This window comes from Notamacropus eugenii, chromosome 4 (genome assembly GCF_028372415.1).
Source record: "Notamacropus eugenii isolate mMacEug1 chromosome 4, mMacEug1.pri_v2, whole genome shotgun sequence".
Lineage (NCBI taxonomy): Eukaryota > Metazoa > Chordata > Mammalia > Diprotodontia > Macropodidae > Notamacropus > Notamacropus eugenii.
In genome coordinates this window covers 429,059,969-429,075,580 of record NC_092875.1, presented here as the reverse complement: position 1 = coordinate 429,075,580, position 15,612 = coordinate 429,059,969, and positions in this window count along the sequence as shown.

The window sequence follows — 15,612 nt, the reverse complement described above, 5'->3', positions numbered from 1 at the left end:
GGACAGCAGAGGATGAAATGGACAGATAGTGTCATGGAAGCAAAGAGCTTTGACAAATTTTGGGAGATAGTGGAGGACAAAAGAGCCTGTGTAGTTCGTGGGGTCACAAAGAATGGGAAGTGACTGAACAATTCTACAACAACAATAGACATTCACTGGATGACCTGGAGGTTCCACAGGAGCACAAACTCTGAAGTGTTCTATTCAGTTGCAAAGTTGTAAAGTTGTAGGCTCTGTAACAGACAACATCAGCTGGTCCATTGGCCACCAAGGAATGAGTATTTTTCCTACCAGGGTGACTCACTGGGGAGGAGTTTCAATTTTCTTTTATTGTGGGAGAGCCTGTGCTAATGAAATCAATGATATTCAGAAAAATTGTAACATTACAGTAAACACTACCAGACTTGTATAACAAAGGCTACTGTGTGTTGCACTGTTTAGTCATAAGTCTCCAACAAAATCCTAATAAAACTTTTAAAAGAAATAAGATCTTCAGCTATATCTGTATGGTCAGTTCATTACTTCTTTGACATGCCTCAATCTCAGTTTCTCCAGAAGTATTTAAGGCTAATAGAGTAAGATATCTGCAGACCATAGATATTGTGCAAAAGAAAGATCTACTAGGTTTATTTTAACAATACCATTTAAAGTTAAAAACTGTTTTCTTTAATCAGTGCCAAGCTTTCTTTTGGCTTTTGACTAACATGTTTGTTAAAGCTGTAATGCAGGATTCTGGAACTCTCTGAATCTGCCCTTAACATAAATAAGTTTAATTGTTAAGTAGTCATGGACTAGGTACATAGATAATCTTGGAGACCAGGAGGCTTGTTACTTAGAATGTTGGTGAACCTTTTACCAAACCTTCTTTTTCCCAATGAAAAGTTTTTTAATGTGAAAGCAGATTCTAAAGTTTTAGAAGGTGAAGAGACATTTAATTCTCTGTTGTTTTTTGAAAACCTTGGTTATAAGAACTAGTAGTGCTTCCTTTCATAACTGGCTCAAGAAATTGGGTTTATTTAGCTTGGAGAAAGTGGTGGCTGTGGAAATAAGGAGAGAAGAGGAAGAGAGAGTTGATTTAAAATTTTTTAGGTCTACAAGGTCTGAGTAGGGAAGAGCTGCTACTTAGTTTCTACTGAGAAATGGGCAACATGGAAAAGCATTTTAGTTGCAAAAGATAAAGGTTTTGATCTTAAACCCAAAGCAAAGTCTAATGACTATTTAAGGGTACAAGATTAACTTCAGTATCAATATAGGAATAATTTTAGGCCAGGCACCTATGAGCTATACTCCTTCCTCTTCCATATTATTGGTGTACTTTACCTTGCTCTGCCCCTACTTAGACTAGTAACAAAAGAATAGGTTATATGTTAAAATAAATATTTAAACACATGTTAGGACAAATATTTAACCATGCTACCAGAAAGAGCTGTGGAATCTCATCTGTAGATTTTTTTAAGCATGGCAAAGGCAGCTGGAATGAGTAGACTGAAGAATTAGGCGACAATTTGAGGTCCTTTCAAGTTTTATAATGACACAACCAATGTCAGGAGATGCTAACAACTGGTTGATTGTTTTCCACTTAAATAATCTGCATTCATGGTTTCTAACTATTTCTCCCCACTTCCAATCAACAACAACAACAAGATGATGGTAAAGAAAATTATCTTCTTTTAGAATTTAAATTTGTTATTTAGGCATTTTGGTAAATACCTTATCATCCAGTGTATCTAAAATCTGGTTGTTTTAAAATCATCTACCTATTTAAAAAAAAAATATGGCATTAAATGCTAATGAACCAATGCCTGTCATCAACCAAAAAAGAAGTAAAGATGGTGAAGCCCTAGGCAAAGGATGTCTCTTAATACAACTCAGATGAGAAGGAAATTGTGATTATGAATCCATTGGGATAATTGACAAGCAGGTACACTTACTTTGGGCATCGTTTATTATGCATTCTTCCCAAAAGATGCACAGGAATACTACTTATCTTTAAAATTAAAATATTATCATTATTATTATTCATCTTGATTTTAGCAATAGCCACATAATATTTAAGTAACTTATCAAATAGTCCAATTCAACCAAAAAAATCAATTCAATGAAACAAAGAAGTTCAAAGTAATTAATAAATTAAATTTGCTAGTTGTTTGAGTGAGTCAACCAGGACCTTCTGTTGGACCACTGGGTCAGAATGAATGTATAGACACAAGTGCTAAAGTATTTAGGAAGTGAGCTTTTAGATCATTCTTCATCATGAAGGCACACCTTACTAAGCTAATCCAAAACTTTAACTTTAAATTTTAGGGAAAGAGAAAATTCAAAAAAAAAAAAAGTTCCATACATGCTTGGAAAAAACAAAAACTTTGTTCAAAAAAATTAGACTACAGGAGGCGGACCCAAGATGGCAAAGTAGAAAGATGCACCTACTCTGGCTCTTCCCCATAGCCCATAAAATACCTGTAAAAAATGACTGTAAACAAATTCTAGAGCAGCAGAAGCTGCAAAATGACAGAGTGAGACTTCCAGAAGGCTGATAAGAAAGGTCTATCACATGGGGCCTGGTGTGGAGCACAGCCCACGGAGCCCAGCCCAGCCTTGGCCATGCTGCACCAGCAGGAACAGGACTGGCACAGACTTTGGGGGTAGAGTCCCTGGCAGCAGTTGGGGTTCTCAGATCCCTCAACCCACAAAAGCCAAAGACCACTTCAAAGGTCAGTGAGAAAGCTCTTTCACTTGGGTGAGAAGGGAGCAGGGTCATGCCCTAGTCCTGGCCCCAGGCAGCAACAGCTTTCATTTTTGGAGCCCTCGGCCTAAAGACCCTGGGGGAATTAAGCTCCTGATCTAGATCTCAGCCCTGAGTGGTGGTCCTGGGGTGAGGAAGAGCACTGATTGGTGGAGCTGGTGGAGGCTTGGGAAAGGGAATCCTACTCCAAGATCCTGGGCAGAAGAGTACTTGGTTGCTCTGAGACCAGAGTGCAGGCTAGGAGAAGAGTAAACTCCTCTCCCTTGATTGTGCCACCTTGGAGGAAGTAGGAACTTATAGGTCCCTGGAGTATACCTTCCACTTGACAAAGGACTCAAAATTCAAGTAACTGGCTGGGAAAATGCCCAAAAAAGGGAAAAAATAAGACCATAGAATGCTACTTTCTTGATGAACAGGTATTTTCTTTCATTCTTTCAGATGAGGAAGAACAAAGCATGCCATCAGAGGAAGACAACAAAGTCAAGGCTTCTACATCCAAAACCTCCAAAAAAATATGCAATGCTCTCAGGTCATGGAATAGCTCAAAGGATTTTGAAAATCAAGTAATAGAGGTGGAGGAAAAATTGGGAAGAGAAATGAGAGAGATGCAAGAAAAGCATGAAAAGCAAGTCAACAGCTTACTAAAGGAGACCCCAAAAAATGTTGAAGAAAATAACACCTTGAAAAATAGGCTAACTCAATTGGCAAAAGAGGTCCAAAGAGCCAATGAGGAGAAGAATGCTTTAAAAAGCAGAATTAATCAAATGGAAAAGGAGGCTCAAAAGCTCACTAAAGAAAATTGTTCTTTAAAAATTAGAATGGAATAGATGGAGACCAATGACTTTATGAGAAACCAAGAAATCACAAAACAAAACCAAAAGAATGAAAAAATGGAGGATAATGTGAAATATCTCATTGGAAAAACAACTGACCTGGAAAATAGATCCAGGAGAGACAATTAAAAAATTATAGGACTACCTGAAAGCCATGATCAAAAAAAGAGCTTAGACATCATCTTTCATGAAATTATCAAGGAAAATTGATATTCTAGAACCAGAGGGCAAAATAAATATTGAAAGAATCCACTGATCACCTCCTGAAAGAGATCCAAAAAGAAAAACTCCTAAGAATATTGTAACCAAATTCCAGAGTTCCCAGGTCAAGGAGAAAATATCACAAGCAGCTAGAAAGAAACAATTCGACCAGCAGCTTCTACATTAAGGGATCAAAGAGCATGGAATATGATATTCCAGAAGTCAAAGGAACTAGGATTAAAACCAAGAGTCACCTATTCAGTAAAACTGAGTATAATACTTCAGGGGAAAAAAATGGTCATTCAATGAAATAGAGGACTTTCAAGCATTCTTGATGAAAAGACCAGAGCTGAATAGAAAATCTGACTTTCACACACAAGAATCAAGAGAAGGATGAAAAGGTAAGCAGGAAAGAGACATCATAAGTGACTTACTAAAGTTGAACTGTTTACATTCCTACATGGAAAGATAATATTTGTAACTCTTGAGACTTTTCTCAGTATTTGGGTAGTTGGAGGGATTATACACACACACACACACACACACATACATAGAGAGCACAGGGTAAGTTGAATAGGAAGGGATGATATCTAAAAAAGTAAAATTACGGGGTGAGAGGAATATATTGGGAGGAGAAAGGGAGAAATGAAATGGGGCAAATTATCTCTCATAAAAGAGGTAAGAAAAAGCTTTTCCAATGGAGGTGAAAATGGGGGAGGTGAGAGGGAAAAAGTAAAGCTGACTCATCACATTTGGCTTAAGGAAGGAATAACATGCACACTCAATTTGGTATGAAAATCTATCCTACACTACAGGAAAGTATGGGAGAAAGGGATAACCAGGGTGGGTGGATGATGGAAGGGAGGGAAAATGGGAGGAGGGACCAATTAGAAGTAAACACTTTTGGAGACAGACAAGGTCAAAAGAGAGAATAGAATAAATGAGGGGCAGGATAGGATAGAGGGAAATATAGTTAGTCTTACACAACATGACTATTATGGAAGTCTTTTGTAAAACTACACATATATAGTCTATATTGAATTGCTTGCCTTCTCAGTAGGGATGGATGGGGAGGGAGGAAAGAAGAGAAGTTGGAACTCAAAGTTTTAGGAACTAATGTTGAGAATTGTTTTTGCATTCAACTGGGAAATAAGAAATACAGGTAATGGGGTATAGAAATTTATCTTGCCCTACAAGACAAGAGAGAAGGGAGGAGTGTGATAGAAGAGAGGGCAGATTGGGGGAAGGGGTAATCAGAATGCAGGGTGTTTTGGAGTGAGGGGAGGGGAGAGATGGGGAGAAAATTTGGAACTCAAAATCTTGTGGAAATGAATGTTGAAAACTAAAAATAAATAAATAGACATTAAAAAAAAAGAAAAGAAAATGAAGAGCAAACAACAGCAACAGGGCAGTGATTGATTATAAAGAAAGGTATTGCTTGTTTCTGCTCCTAGTTCTACACCTGGAGATAATTAAAACTTTTAGTTAACTTCGATGGTTAAGGAAAAAAGGGAGGAAAGAGTCTGTCTTTCCACATGATTGACTAAAGATTTGTCCATTCTGTTCTCATACAGTTAAGGGCCTTTTCTCATGTCTTTGGCTGGATTCTGAGGAATTTTTCCAGAAACCAAGAGAGATCTTCTGAATAGGTGGTCAATATATGTAAAGGTTTTCACATAAATGCAAAGAACAAAGCCATTTTTTTCAGTTAAAGTTTGTCTTCAATTAAAACTGCTGTTGTTTCATTAAAAAAAAAATTTGACTATAAAAAACATATTGCACCCATAGTACATGCTTTTTCCCCCTTTTTTTTTCTCTTTAGCAGTATGGTCTCTTCTCTGATTCTAGCTTCTTTCAAAATCCCTTGAAGGAAAAGAGGGAAGGGGAAGAAGTACTTTTTAATTAAAAATTTTTTTTTTACAAATAATCTCGAGATTTTTCTCCTAACAGCTAAATCTGAAAGTCACATCATCCAGAGATCATCTTGTGCACTTTTGGAAAGGTCGATGAACTATGACATAACTAGATGAACCTGCTACAAGGCTAGAACCCTTTCTGATATCTTCTTAAAAGTGGATTCATTTTTTTTTATCGTTAGGTGCATGTCCTGGAGTTCCATGATCTCATCGACCCAAAATAGACAAACTTCTCCAAGTTAACAACTACAGCTCAGTGACAAGGTGTACTTATGGGAGAAAAACCTAAGTGAAAGTACTGTGAATAGAAGTGCACTAAACAAAAGCAGTCATTACTCACTCAGATTCTTCATAGACTCTCAGTTCATCACACCAGAGCCCCTCTAAAGGATAAACTAGGCTTAGGATGTTTTCTTTTCTCCTGCTTCCTGTTTCAGATGATTTCCTCTGATCTCTTTCTCCTGCCAGTTTTACAAAGTTTTCGTCATTTCATTTCACCTATTTACTCTGTCCCAATGCCATGGATGCTTCACTGTTTTTAACCATCAATGCATTTTACCCTGCTGCTCTTTAAACACCCAGTGTTAACAACAGAATCCACAATTTTATTTTGTTTTGTTTATGTGGCTGCTCGTGACCAACTTCCCAGGGCCAGCTGTTTCTAGCTGGCATGGAATACTTTAAATCCAACATTCTCTGGCCATTCAGCATGGGAAGGAATTGCACCTTCTGTACTGTGGGCTAGGCTTTCCAGAAGAAGCACCCTGAGGACTTAGATTCTCTCTTACTTTCTTTGGGCTGGGGCTTTCTCCCTCAGGGCCTAGCACAGTACTGTGCATTGTTCCATAAATGCAGGTTAGAACAAATGGAGGAGATTGATATCTGTCCCTTAAAACTCATTCCCTTGCTGCTTGACTGGCCAGAGGTAAAGAAGATCAGTGGGCAGACTTCTGAGGCTGCAAAGTTTCCTATCCTCTTTTATTCAGCTTATGGTCTCAAGTAACTGGGAAGGGATCTATTCCTCCTTAAGATAATAGGATTTAGGGCCGGAAGGGACTTGATAGAGATTTTCCAGTCCAGCCCCTTCTTTTTTACATTAAAATCCTGAAGGGCAGAGAAGTTAAGTAACTTCCCAGAGGTTAGAGAGGTTGTAAATAGCAAAGCTCACCTTCACACCCAGATCCTTTTATTCCTGATTTGGTGAGATTTCTAAGACTGCCTGCTGCCAACCCTTCATGATAATTTATAAAATAAATTCACCCCCACCCCCCACCCACCAGCTTGTATTTTACCTTTCCACAGATCTCTCCTAGGAATTCAAAATATTTTACAAGTCTGAATTGCAAATCTCTATCAGTCAATCAACAAGCACTTATAAAATGTCTACTATGTGCCAGGCCCTGGGTATCAAATTTAGCCTTTCCCTGCCCTGAAGGAACTTATATTCTCCTTGAATTACCTTGCAAATACCTGTAATAATAACCCTCTTGCTACAATTTGTTTATATTACAACAAAAGAAAAATCAATGTACTCAAAAATTCAGAAAATCCCCTTCACTTTTCTCTAGAAGTTTTTAACTTGTGCCATTTAAAACTGTTAAGAAAAGCAAATTTGGGGGAGTACAGATACCACTGGGTAGAGTGGAACAGATCCCAGAATTTGGAGTCAGAAGACCTGGGCTGGAATCTGGGCACATATCACCTATGTGACAAATGCCTTCCCTTTGTGGCTCTCCGTTTCCTCATTTGCAAAATAAGGGGACTGAATTTAACTTAAGGGGGTTGAGCTTCTTAAGTTTTTTCCAACTTTAAGTCTGAGCTCTAGTACTGTGATTTTATTCTATATCTTTTTATTAAAGCTAACCATAATTATTTTTCAACTGTCTCATTTTTTCCTACTGAAAAAAGTTGATGCTGTTGGCACAGAGTATAAACTATGACCTCATATTCACAAATACTTAGCAGTTTCATAATCTTTCTTTCCAAAGCTTTAAAGCCTCAATATAGACACAAAGGGAATAAACCATACAGTCAACTTCAACTCCATTAATCACTTGATAGCCTAGAAGATATGTATATAATTCAAAATTAGATAGAAGCCAATTTTTATGTAGCATTTGACTATGGAATGTATTTTTGTATTTTCATTTGAACTTTAGTGAAAACGATATTCTGAAAATTCACTGCAGTTTGAAAAATCATCTCTAATCATCTTGATTTCTGCTTAATTCTTCCCTGAAAGTGACCCAGAGGACAGAATGCTGAGCTTGGAGTCAGGAAGACCCCTGTTCAATCCTACCTTGACAATTAGGAGCCCTGTGACCCTAGGCAAGTACCTCAAGCTCTCAACTGTATGCTCCAAATCTATGATAGTAAGATCCTATCCACAATAAGGACAGACAGTTTTTTCTCTCAGGTGACTTTTCAGAACCAGGGGAAGCCAGAACTAAACTCTCTAAAATTTTCATAGAGTAAGGACTGGCTGCTCTTTTGAGTTTCAAATAGCTTTCCTGCTGTCTTCAAAATAACAACAAATACAGCTGGTGGTTAAGTGGAGAAGGCACTAACTTGCCAATAGAAGAGATTCTAACTCCCAAGCTATGCTAGCTCCTTCCTCCAACAATGTGAACAATAAGCAATGATACAGAACAATTAGTTCTAGACTCATTTTATGTCAGAGAATTGAAATAAGATTTAGCTCATTACCAGGCACAAAAAAAGGAGCAACTCTGAGAACTGAGGAGGAATATGACAGGTCCAACATGGTAGCCATGACAATAACATTAACTCACAAACATGGTTCCAGCCCAGTAGAAATATGCAGCACCAGTTTCAAAGTGTGACCATTTCGTGATACTGTTCAATGAGACCGTGCCATAGAGCACTTCCAAGTTAGTAAGGTGTTCTACATATCCAATCCCTGATACATAAATATTGCCTCATGAAGGTCCTCTTGCACTAAAGGTTCATTGTCCCCCCTCCCCTGTAAGTTTATACTCAGCTTTGCTGGGTAAGTTATTCTTGGTTACAAACTGTATCTTCGTCTTTTAGAATATTATATTCTAAGATCTCCTTTGATTTATAGTAGAACTGTCAGGTTTGGCTTGTACGGTCCAGATAATATATGTTTTTGGTACTTGAACTGCTTCTTTCTCAATGTTTGCAGATGTGTGTGTGTGCGCGTGTGTGTGTACTGCTGCTATACATATTTCTCATACACACACGTACCTTTGGATTTTGCCTATGATATCGCAGGGACTTTTCTTTTGGGAGTACCTTTCAGGAGGTGATTAGTTGATTCCTTTTATCTGTACTTTCCCCTCTGGTTATAATAGATTAAATTAATTTTAATTTATGATTTCTTGAAATGAAGTGCCCAGGCTTTTCTTTTTATTTATTTATTTTTAGTTTTCAACATTAACTTCCATAAGCTTTTGAGTTTTCAATTTTCTCTCCCTCCCTCCCTCCCCTCTCCCCAAGATGGAATACAATCTGATACAGGCTCTACTTATACATTCACATTAAACATATTTTCACATTAGTCATGTGGTAAAGAAGTATTAGAATCAATGAAAGCACCCATGACAAAGAAGAAACAAAACAATAAAAGAAAAAAGAGATCAAATAGTATGCTTTGATCTGCATTCAGACTCCACAGTTCTTTCTCTGAATATGGATGCCATTTTCCATCATGAGTCTTTTGGAGTTGTCTTAGATTCTTGTATTGCTGAGAAGAGCCAAGTCTAAGAAAGTCATCACACAATGATGCACAGGCTGTTTAAAAATCATGGGTTTTCAAGGAACCCAATGGATTTTTTAAAATTAAATTTTATTTTTTCAATTATCATGCATTTATTTTTTTCTCCCTTCCACCTCCCTCATTCCCACAGGGGAATGAGGGAGGTGGAAAAAAACCAACATTTCACTGATGTCCTAGTGGCATCCGTCAATCAGCTTGGTTCACATGGGGAACCAAGAATAGACTGAGCATGATTTTCCATAAGGAGCTTGGAAAATAACTACATTATGCCTAAGATAATTTCTTCAGCTCTCCTTGTGAATAGAGGAAAAGGACTTCTAGCAACCAGGAGCTGAGATACCCCTTTGCCACATGTGCTAAGTTTGAGCACACTTTTTCCTACACTATGAGTGTATCTGTGGGAGAGTGTGTTGGAGACTTTTGGATGTTTTTTACCAAATGTTCTTATTGTACTTTCTTAGTAAATACCCCAGTGTAAACACTACTTAAGACCAGTTGACAATGATTCTCAACTCATAAACTTGAGGGGAGGCACATTGGTAGGGGTTCAAGCTGAATTACCCACAACAGCACAGGAGTATTCCTAGAGTCCTGAGAGGAAAATGTAGCCTTACTTTGGACCTAAGACTCCTTTATGAGAATGGTAGTTGGGATAAAAATGTCTTGGAACTTACCTTGGCTATGATACCTTATGTAATTGCAAAGTTATTGCTATAACATAGTCTGTTTCTGCTTTGCCAAAGACCAGCATAGGGGTTTGAGATCTGCATGTATTCTAAAGCACTGGAACAGAAATATCAGTAAACTGGAGATGTTTGTTGATCAGATCCCCTATCTATGCCTCCTCTTGTTGTCAGAATCCATTCCTTTTAACCGCCAATATTTTTAGTCACACAGGTGTCTTTCAAATTAACCTCAAAAAGTAAGCAGCTTTCCAAGACACTGACATCCTATTCTATTTGAAGATAAATGAGTTTATAAAAGAATATACTGAATTTGTCTGTCAGAACTCTAAGGGCAATCTCAGTTACTGTGAACTGAAATGGCAACCTCAGGCAGTAGCTAATGATTTGTAATCAGGTTTTAAAAGGGCATAATTGCAGGTATCAGTTTGGGGTGGTTATTTTGTTTGTTTGGTTTGGTGGGTTGGTTTGTGCTTTTTTAAAAAATTGGATCTGTGGTTGAAAAAAAAAGATTAAATGCCAGTTTGATGGACAGACGTCAGCTAATCTCACACAAATGATATTTAGATTTTGAGCATATCACCGCTGAAAATAGAGATAAGTACAATTAAAGTCCCAACATGTCAGCAGATCCTAGCTATATAGTGACAAAGACAGAATGGAGGGGGGTATTTTATTTTTAAAATCTGAATTTAAAACACCAAAAAAGAGCATGTCCATGCATATAATAGTGGCTAGTAGTAGTATCAGCAGTGCACATTTTTATAGTGCCTACTATGTGCCAGGCACTGTGCTAGGTGCTTTACAATTTTTATTTCATTTGATCCTCACAACAACTCTGAGAGGTAGGCACTTTTATTATCCCCAATTTACAGATGAGAAAACTGAGGCAGATCGAAGTTAAGTGACTTGTCATATAGCTACTGTCTCAGTCAGAATTTGAACTCAGGCCTTCCTGACTCCAGACCTAACACTCTAGTCATTATGCCACCTTACTAAAGAACAAAAAAAAAAAAAGAAAATAGGACAGGAAACCTTGAATATCTCTTTGACAGTGTTTATTTTTATGAAATGCATTTTTATAGTGCCCTACCTCCCTTTTCAGTACCTCTCTCCCACTTCTGAGCTCCCTTACCTCCCTTTAGATGGGAGAAATGGTAAATGAGCTCCCAGTGTTCCAAAATTATCCTCTCCCCTCTTTTCCCTGTCCCTCCCCCAGGATATATCCCTTAAGTGAGATGGTCTCAGCTTGGAAGAAAAAACATAATTAAACTAATCACAGTACAGTGCTAATGACTGACAGCTTAATGTGCTAACCTTTTCAGGATAATTGAATTTTGAAAGAGGAGTTTGTTAACTTAGAGGAACACCTTTAGTGGTTTAATTTCAGACTTTGTGATGATAGGCTTCCGGGGGACATATTTTAGGTAAAAAGGAGGGTTTCTTAGTTCCCCTCAAATTATACTACACAGCCTATTGCCCACTCTGCTACCAATAAGGATAACCTGGTTGTATTTCAAGACCAATCCATCAAAAAGCATTTATTAAGTACTTACTGCATTCCAGGTATTGGGGTTATGTGAGAGACAGCAAAAGTTAGGTTCCCACTGTATTTCTTCTGGCCCTTCTAATCATTTTTGGTACACTTGGGGGAAAAATGCTTCTATGACGCTCTTTGAGTAGGTGTCCATTTTAGTGATAGCTTCCTTCTTTTTTCAACCTCCCTCTCCCAAAATTGAAAAAAAGCAAAAAAAGGACCCAAATCCTTGCAACAAAAATATGCAGTAAGGTATTGTTAACTGATGCAGTCACTGAGAATAAGTTAGATAATAAGAAGGCCAGCAGACTGCAGGTGGACTCAACCAATCAGAAGACAGACTTCAGAAAATTACAAAGTTTTTGATAAAGGAACCAAATCTATAGCTAGCTGGAACTAGCCAAGAAAAATGACCTAGAATTCATTGCACTTGCTTAATGAACCTCACGCATATAAGCAGACACACCCCACATAAAACTATCCCTCCATTTTCTAATCATGGATCCTATGTTAAAGCATGTTTGGGAGGGGGAATCACACTAAGGGGGCTTACATAACAGGCATGTAGAGAAGATGGTGACCTAATGGAGAGTGGACCAATCCATCTCCTGGTGGGAGTATCTGTCTTGAACTAACAGTATATAGCTCATCTTGCTTCTGTATTCAGTGCTCCCTCCTCCTGGGCCTCGTTTTGACCAAAGTGTTCAATTCCTCTGAAGTCTGTTGTAATAAATTGTCCTTGATACCTTTTCAGTGTCAAGGGTGTTTCTAACAGGTTACAAACAAACAAACAAAAAATCTTTGCCCGTAAGAAGATTTAGATTCTTTACATTTTAAAAATTTTGAACTTAATATTAAGTAAAATAAGCATTTAGAAGATTATACACAAAGCTGCAAATCTCTATTATATGCAGCTTACTTTTTTAGTAAATAATAAATTCAACATGTAACTTTTGAAGCTCTCAAGCTTGTCTGTATTTCTTCTGGCTCTTCTAATCATTTTTGGTACATTTGGGGGAAAAATGCTTCTATAACACTCTTTTTGAGTGTGTGTCCACTTTATGGATAGCTTTCTTCTTTTTTCAACCTTCCTCTCCCAAAATTGAAAAAAGAAAAGCAAAAAAAGACCCAAATTCTTGCAATAAAAATATGTAGTCAAGTAAAATAAATTCCTACATTGGCTATGTCTGAAAACATGCTTTATTCTATACCTTGGGTTGATCACCACTCTACCAGGAGGTAGGTAGCATGCTTCATCATTAGTCAGCTAAAGTAATGTTTGATCATCACATTTATTAGAGTCTTTCAAAATTGTTTTTCTTTATAACATTGCTGTTAATTGTATAAATTATTCTTGTTCTCCTCACTTCGCTCTGCATTAGTTCATAAAAGTCTTACCAGATTTCTCTAAAACCATCATTTTTGTCATTTCTTGCAGCATAGTAGCATTTCATTATGTTCATATATGATTTTTAAAAATAATTTTTATACTTTTACAATTTTTTAATAATTTTTATAAATATTGTTGTCATTTTACTACATGATGAATACCTTTTTAGTTTCCAGTTCATTATTATAACAAAAGATTTACTACATATATTTTTATACATATGAGTCTTTTCCTCGTATTTCTGATCTTTTGGGGGTCTAAGAGTAGGCATAGTTTAGTGACTTTTTAGGTCATAGTTCCAACTTGCTTTCCAGAACTGCTGAACCATTCACTGTTCTAACAGTTCACTAATGTACCTGTTTTTCTAAAGGCTAACAGTTACCATTTAAAGAGTTACAATTCAGTCAGAAAAGGCAATAGATTTGTGTAAAGCATTGATCCTTTTTTCTACTATCCCTAAATAAAGCTGTTTTTGTTAACTGTAGATTGACCTACAAGTATCTCATTTTGTTTCAGCACTGAACTTGAACTAACAGATATTAGCCTGAGTCAAGTCTGCCCTTAACAGTTGGTCCACATCTACTCTAGCACCTCATCTCACACAAAGAATAAAGTCACCTACTTTCTGGGATAACTTGTTCATGCCAACCTGCACCTTGCAATTACACTCAAATTCATCTGTTATTGGGAGAATACATTCTCTTCCTCACTACTATAGCTCCTGAGCCCCCATAAATGTGTTTCCACTTACACAAAACCAGCTATAATAATGACAGTTTTAGATTTCAAACATAACCATTTAACAACTAGGCAAAGAAATAATAATATCACAAGTCCTCATATATTAAAGGAAATTCAAGAAAAAATAAATACATCACAATCCATGTACAATCCTAGTCACATTTTCCCACCAATGTACTCGGCATTTCTATGGGAAGATAGGCCCACATCAAAACCTGGCAAGGAGAATATTAGTGAGGAAAACCTATGTGCTTGGGGTAACACAACTGTGGAACTGTCAGCCATGGCATCCTATTTCTGTCTCAGGAACTGTGCATAAAAGCTCCTTAGTGAACATAACTTTTCAGTTGAATGAATGCATCACTTCTTTGATTCTCTGTTTCAGAGCTGTTCCTCTGCTCAACTGGGCTTACACCTCAACAGCCTGCATATATCACTTCCAGTTTAGCTGCAATTCTGAATCAGCCCTTTCTCCTCTCTCCCTCTCTCCCTTCTTCTCTCTTTCCCCTTTATCTTTTTTTTTCATTCAGATTCTACATGGTCTCTGCAAAATATCCTTACCTTGGCTTATACTTTGTAATCAAATTCTAATCTTCTGTCAATAATAAAATAAATCACATTTGTGCCATAATCATAGAATGGTTCCAGTGTGCCTATTATAGCAGTATCCCACTGATTGTCACATTCAAAACAATTGTGTCTCAGAACTCTGAACTGGAGTAACTTTTTTCTCTTAGAACTCTGAGCAAAGCAGAATAAACTCAATATAACAAACTACTCCATATGAAAGGGAACAGTACTATACATAAGAAATTAAGTTATACTGATACATAATATACAGATTGATGTTAGGACCTTCACTTGGTCTGGGTGTTAGATGATCACAAAAGGTATATTGAGAGAAGAGTAGGAATTCTATAATGCAAAGAGGTTGACAATCATGTCTTCATTTGTTCTTTGCTTTTATCCTATTATAATGTATTATAGATCATACATGCCTGGTTAAGTGGATTATGGTATTTAGTTTTATGTAAAGGAACCTTTACAAAATGGACAAATGTCTTGAAAAAAAAAAGAGTCCATCAAAGAAACAATTACAGGTAACATGAACAAAAGCAAATGAGAAAATGGTAGAACTGACACTTCTACTTCTTAAATTCTTCATCAGCTATATGACAAAGCAAAAATGCTAAAAATTAGATTGGACAAGAGGTCAGACAAAAAACTCCAAATTTATCAATAAGATGACTTAAAATATGGATTTATATTCACTATTATTATCTAGAGATCTTTTCCTAAATGTGTATTGTGCCTTGAGATATTGAGTAACGATAATATAAAGCCACTTTGATGGGCAAGACTTTTTTTAAATTCAATTTTATTTCACTTTTAGTTTCACCCTGAAATGACATTTAAAATTAAACTTTTATTGCCCAAAACAATACAAATATGTCACCTTTAAAAACTCATGTCCACTTAGAAAGCTTGGAACAGAATTTTCTACCATGTTTAAAAATTTTTCCAAATGAGTCTCAGTGGGTTTTGAACCTATTTGTTTAAAATACAAATACAAAATACTTTTCAACTAGTTTGTAAGAATACTTGACTAATATCAGAGAAATCAGAGATATCAGGAAAATATAGAAATTCACTAGCTAAATTTTTAAAAATACCCTTTGCTTTATTTATGGAAAGGGCTACAAAAGAAGTATCATGATTTAGTAAGCACAGATAATAATGTATTTTTTAATTTGGATCTATGTATTTTTATGTCATCTTTTGCAGCTGTAAATCATTAAAAACAAGTC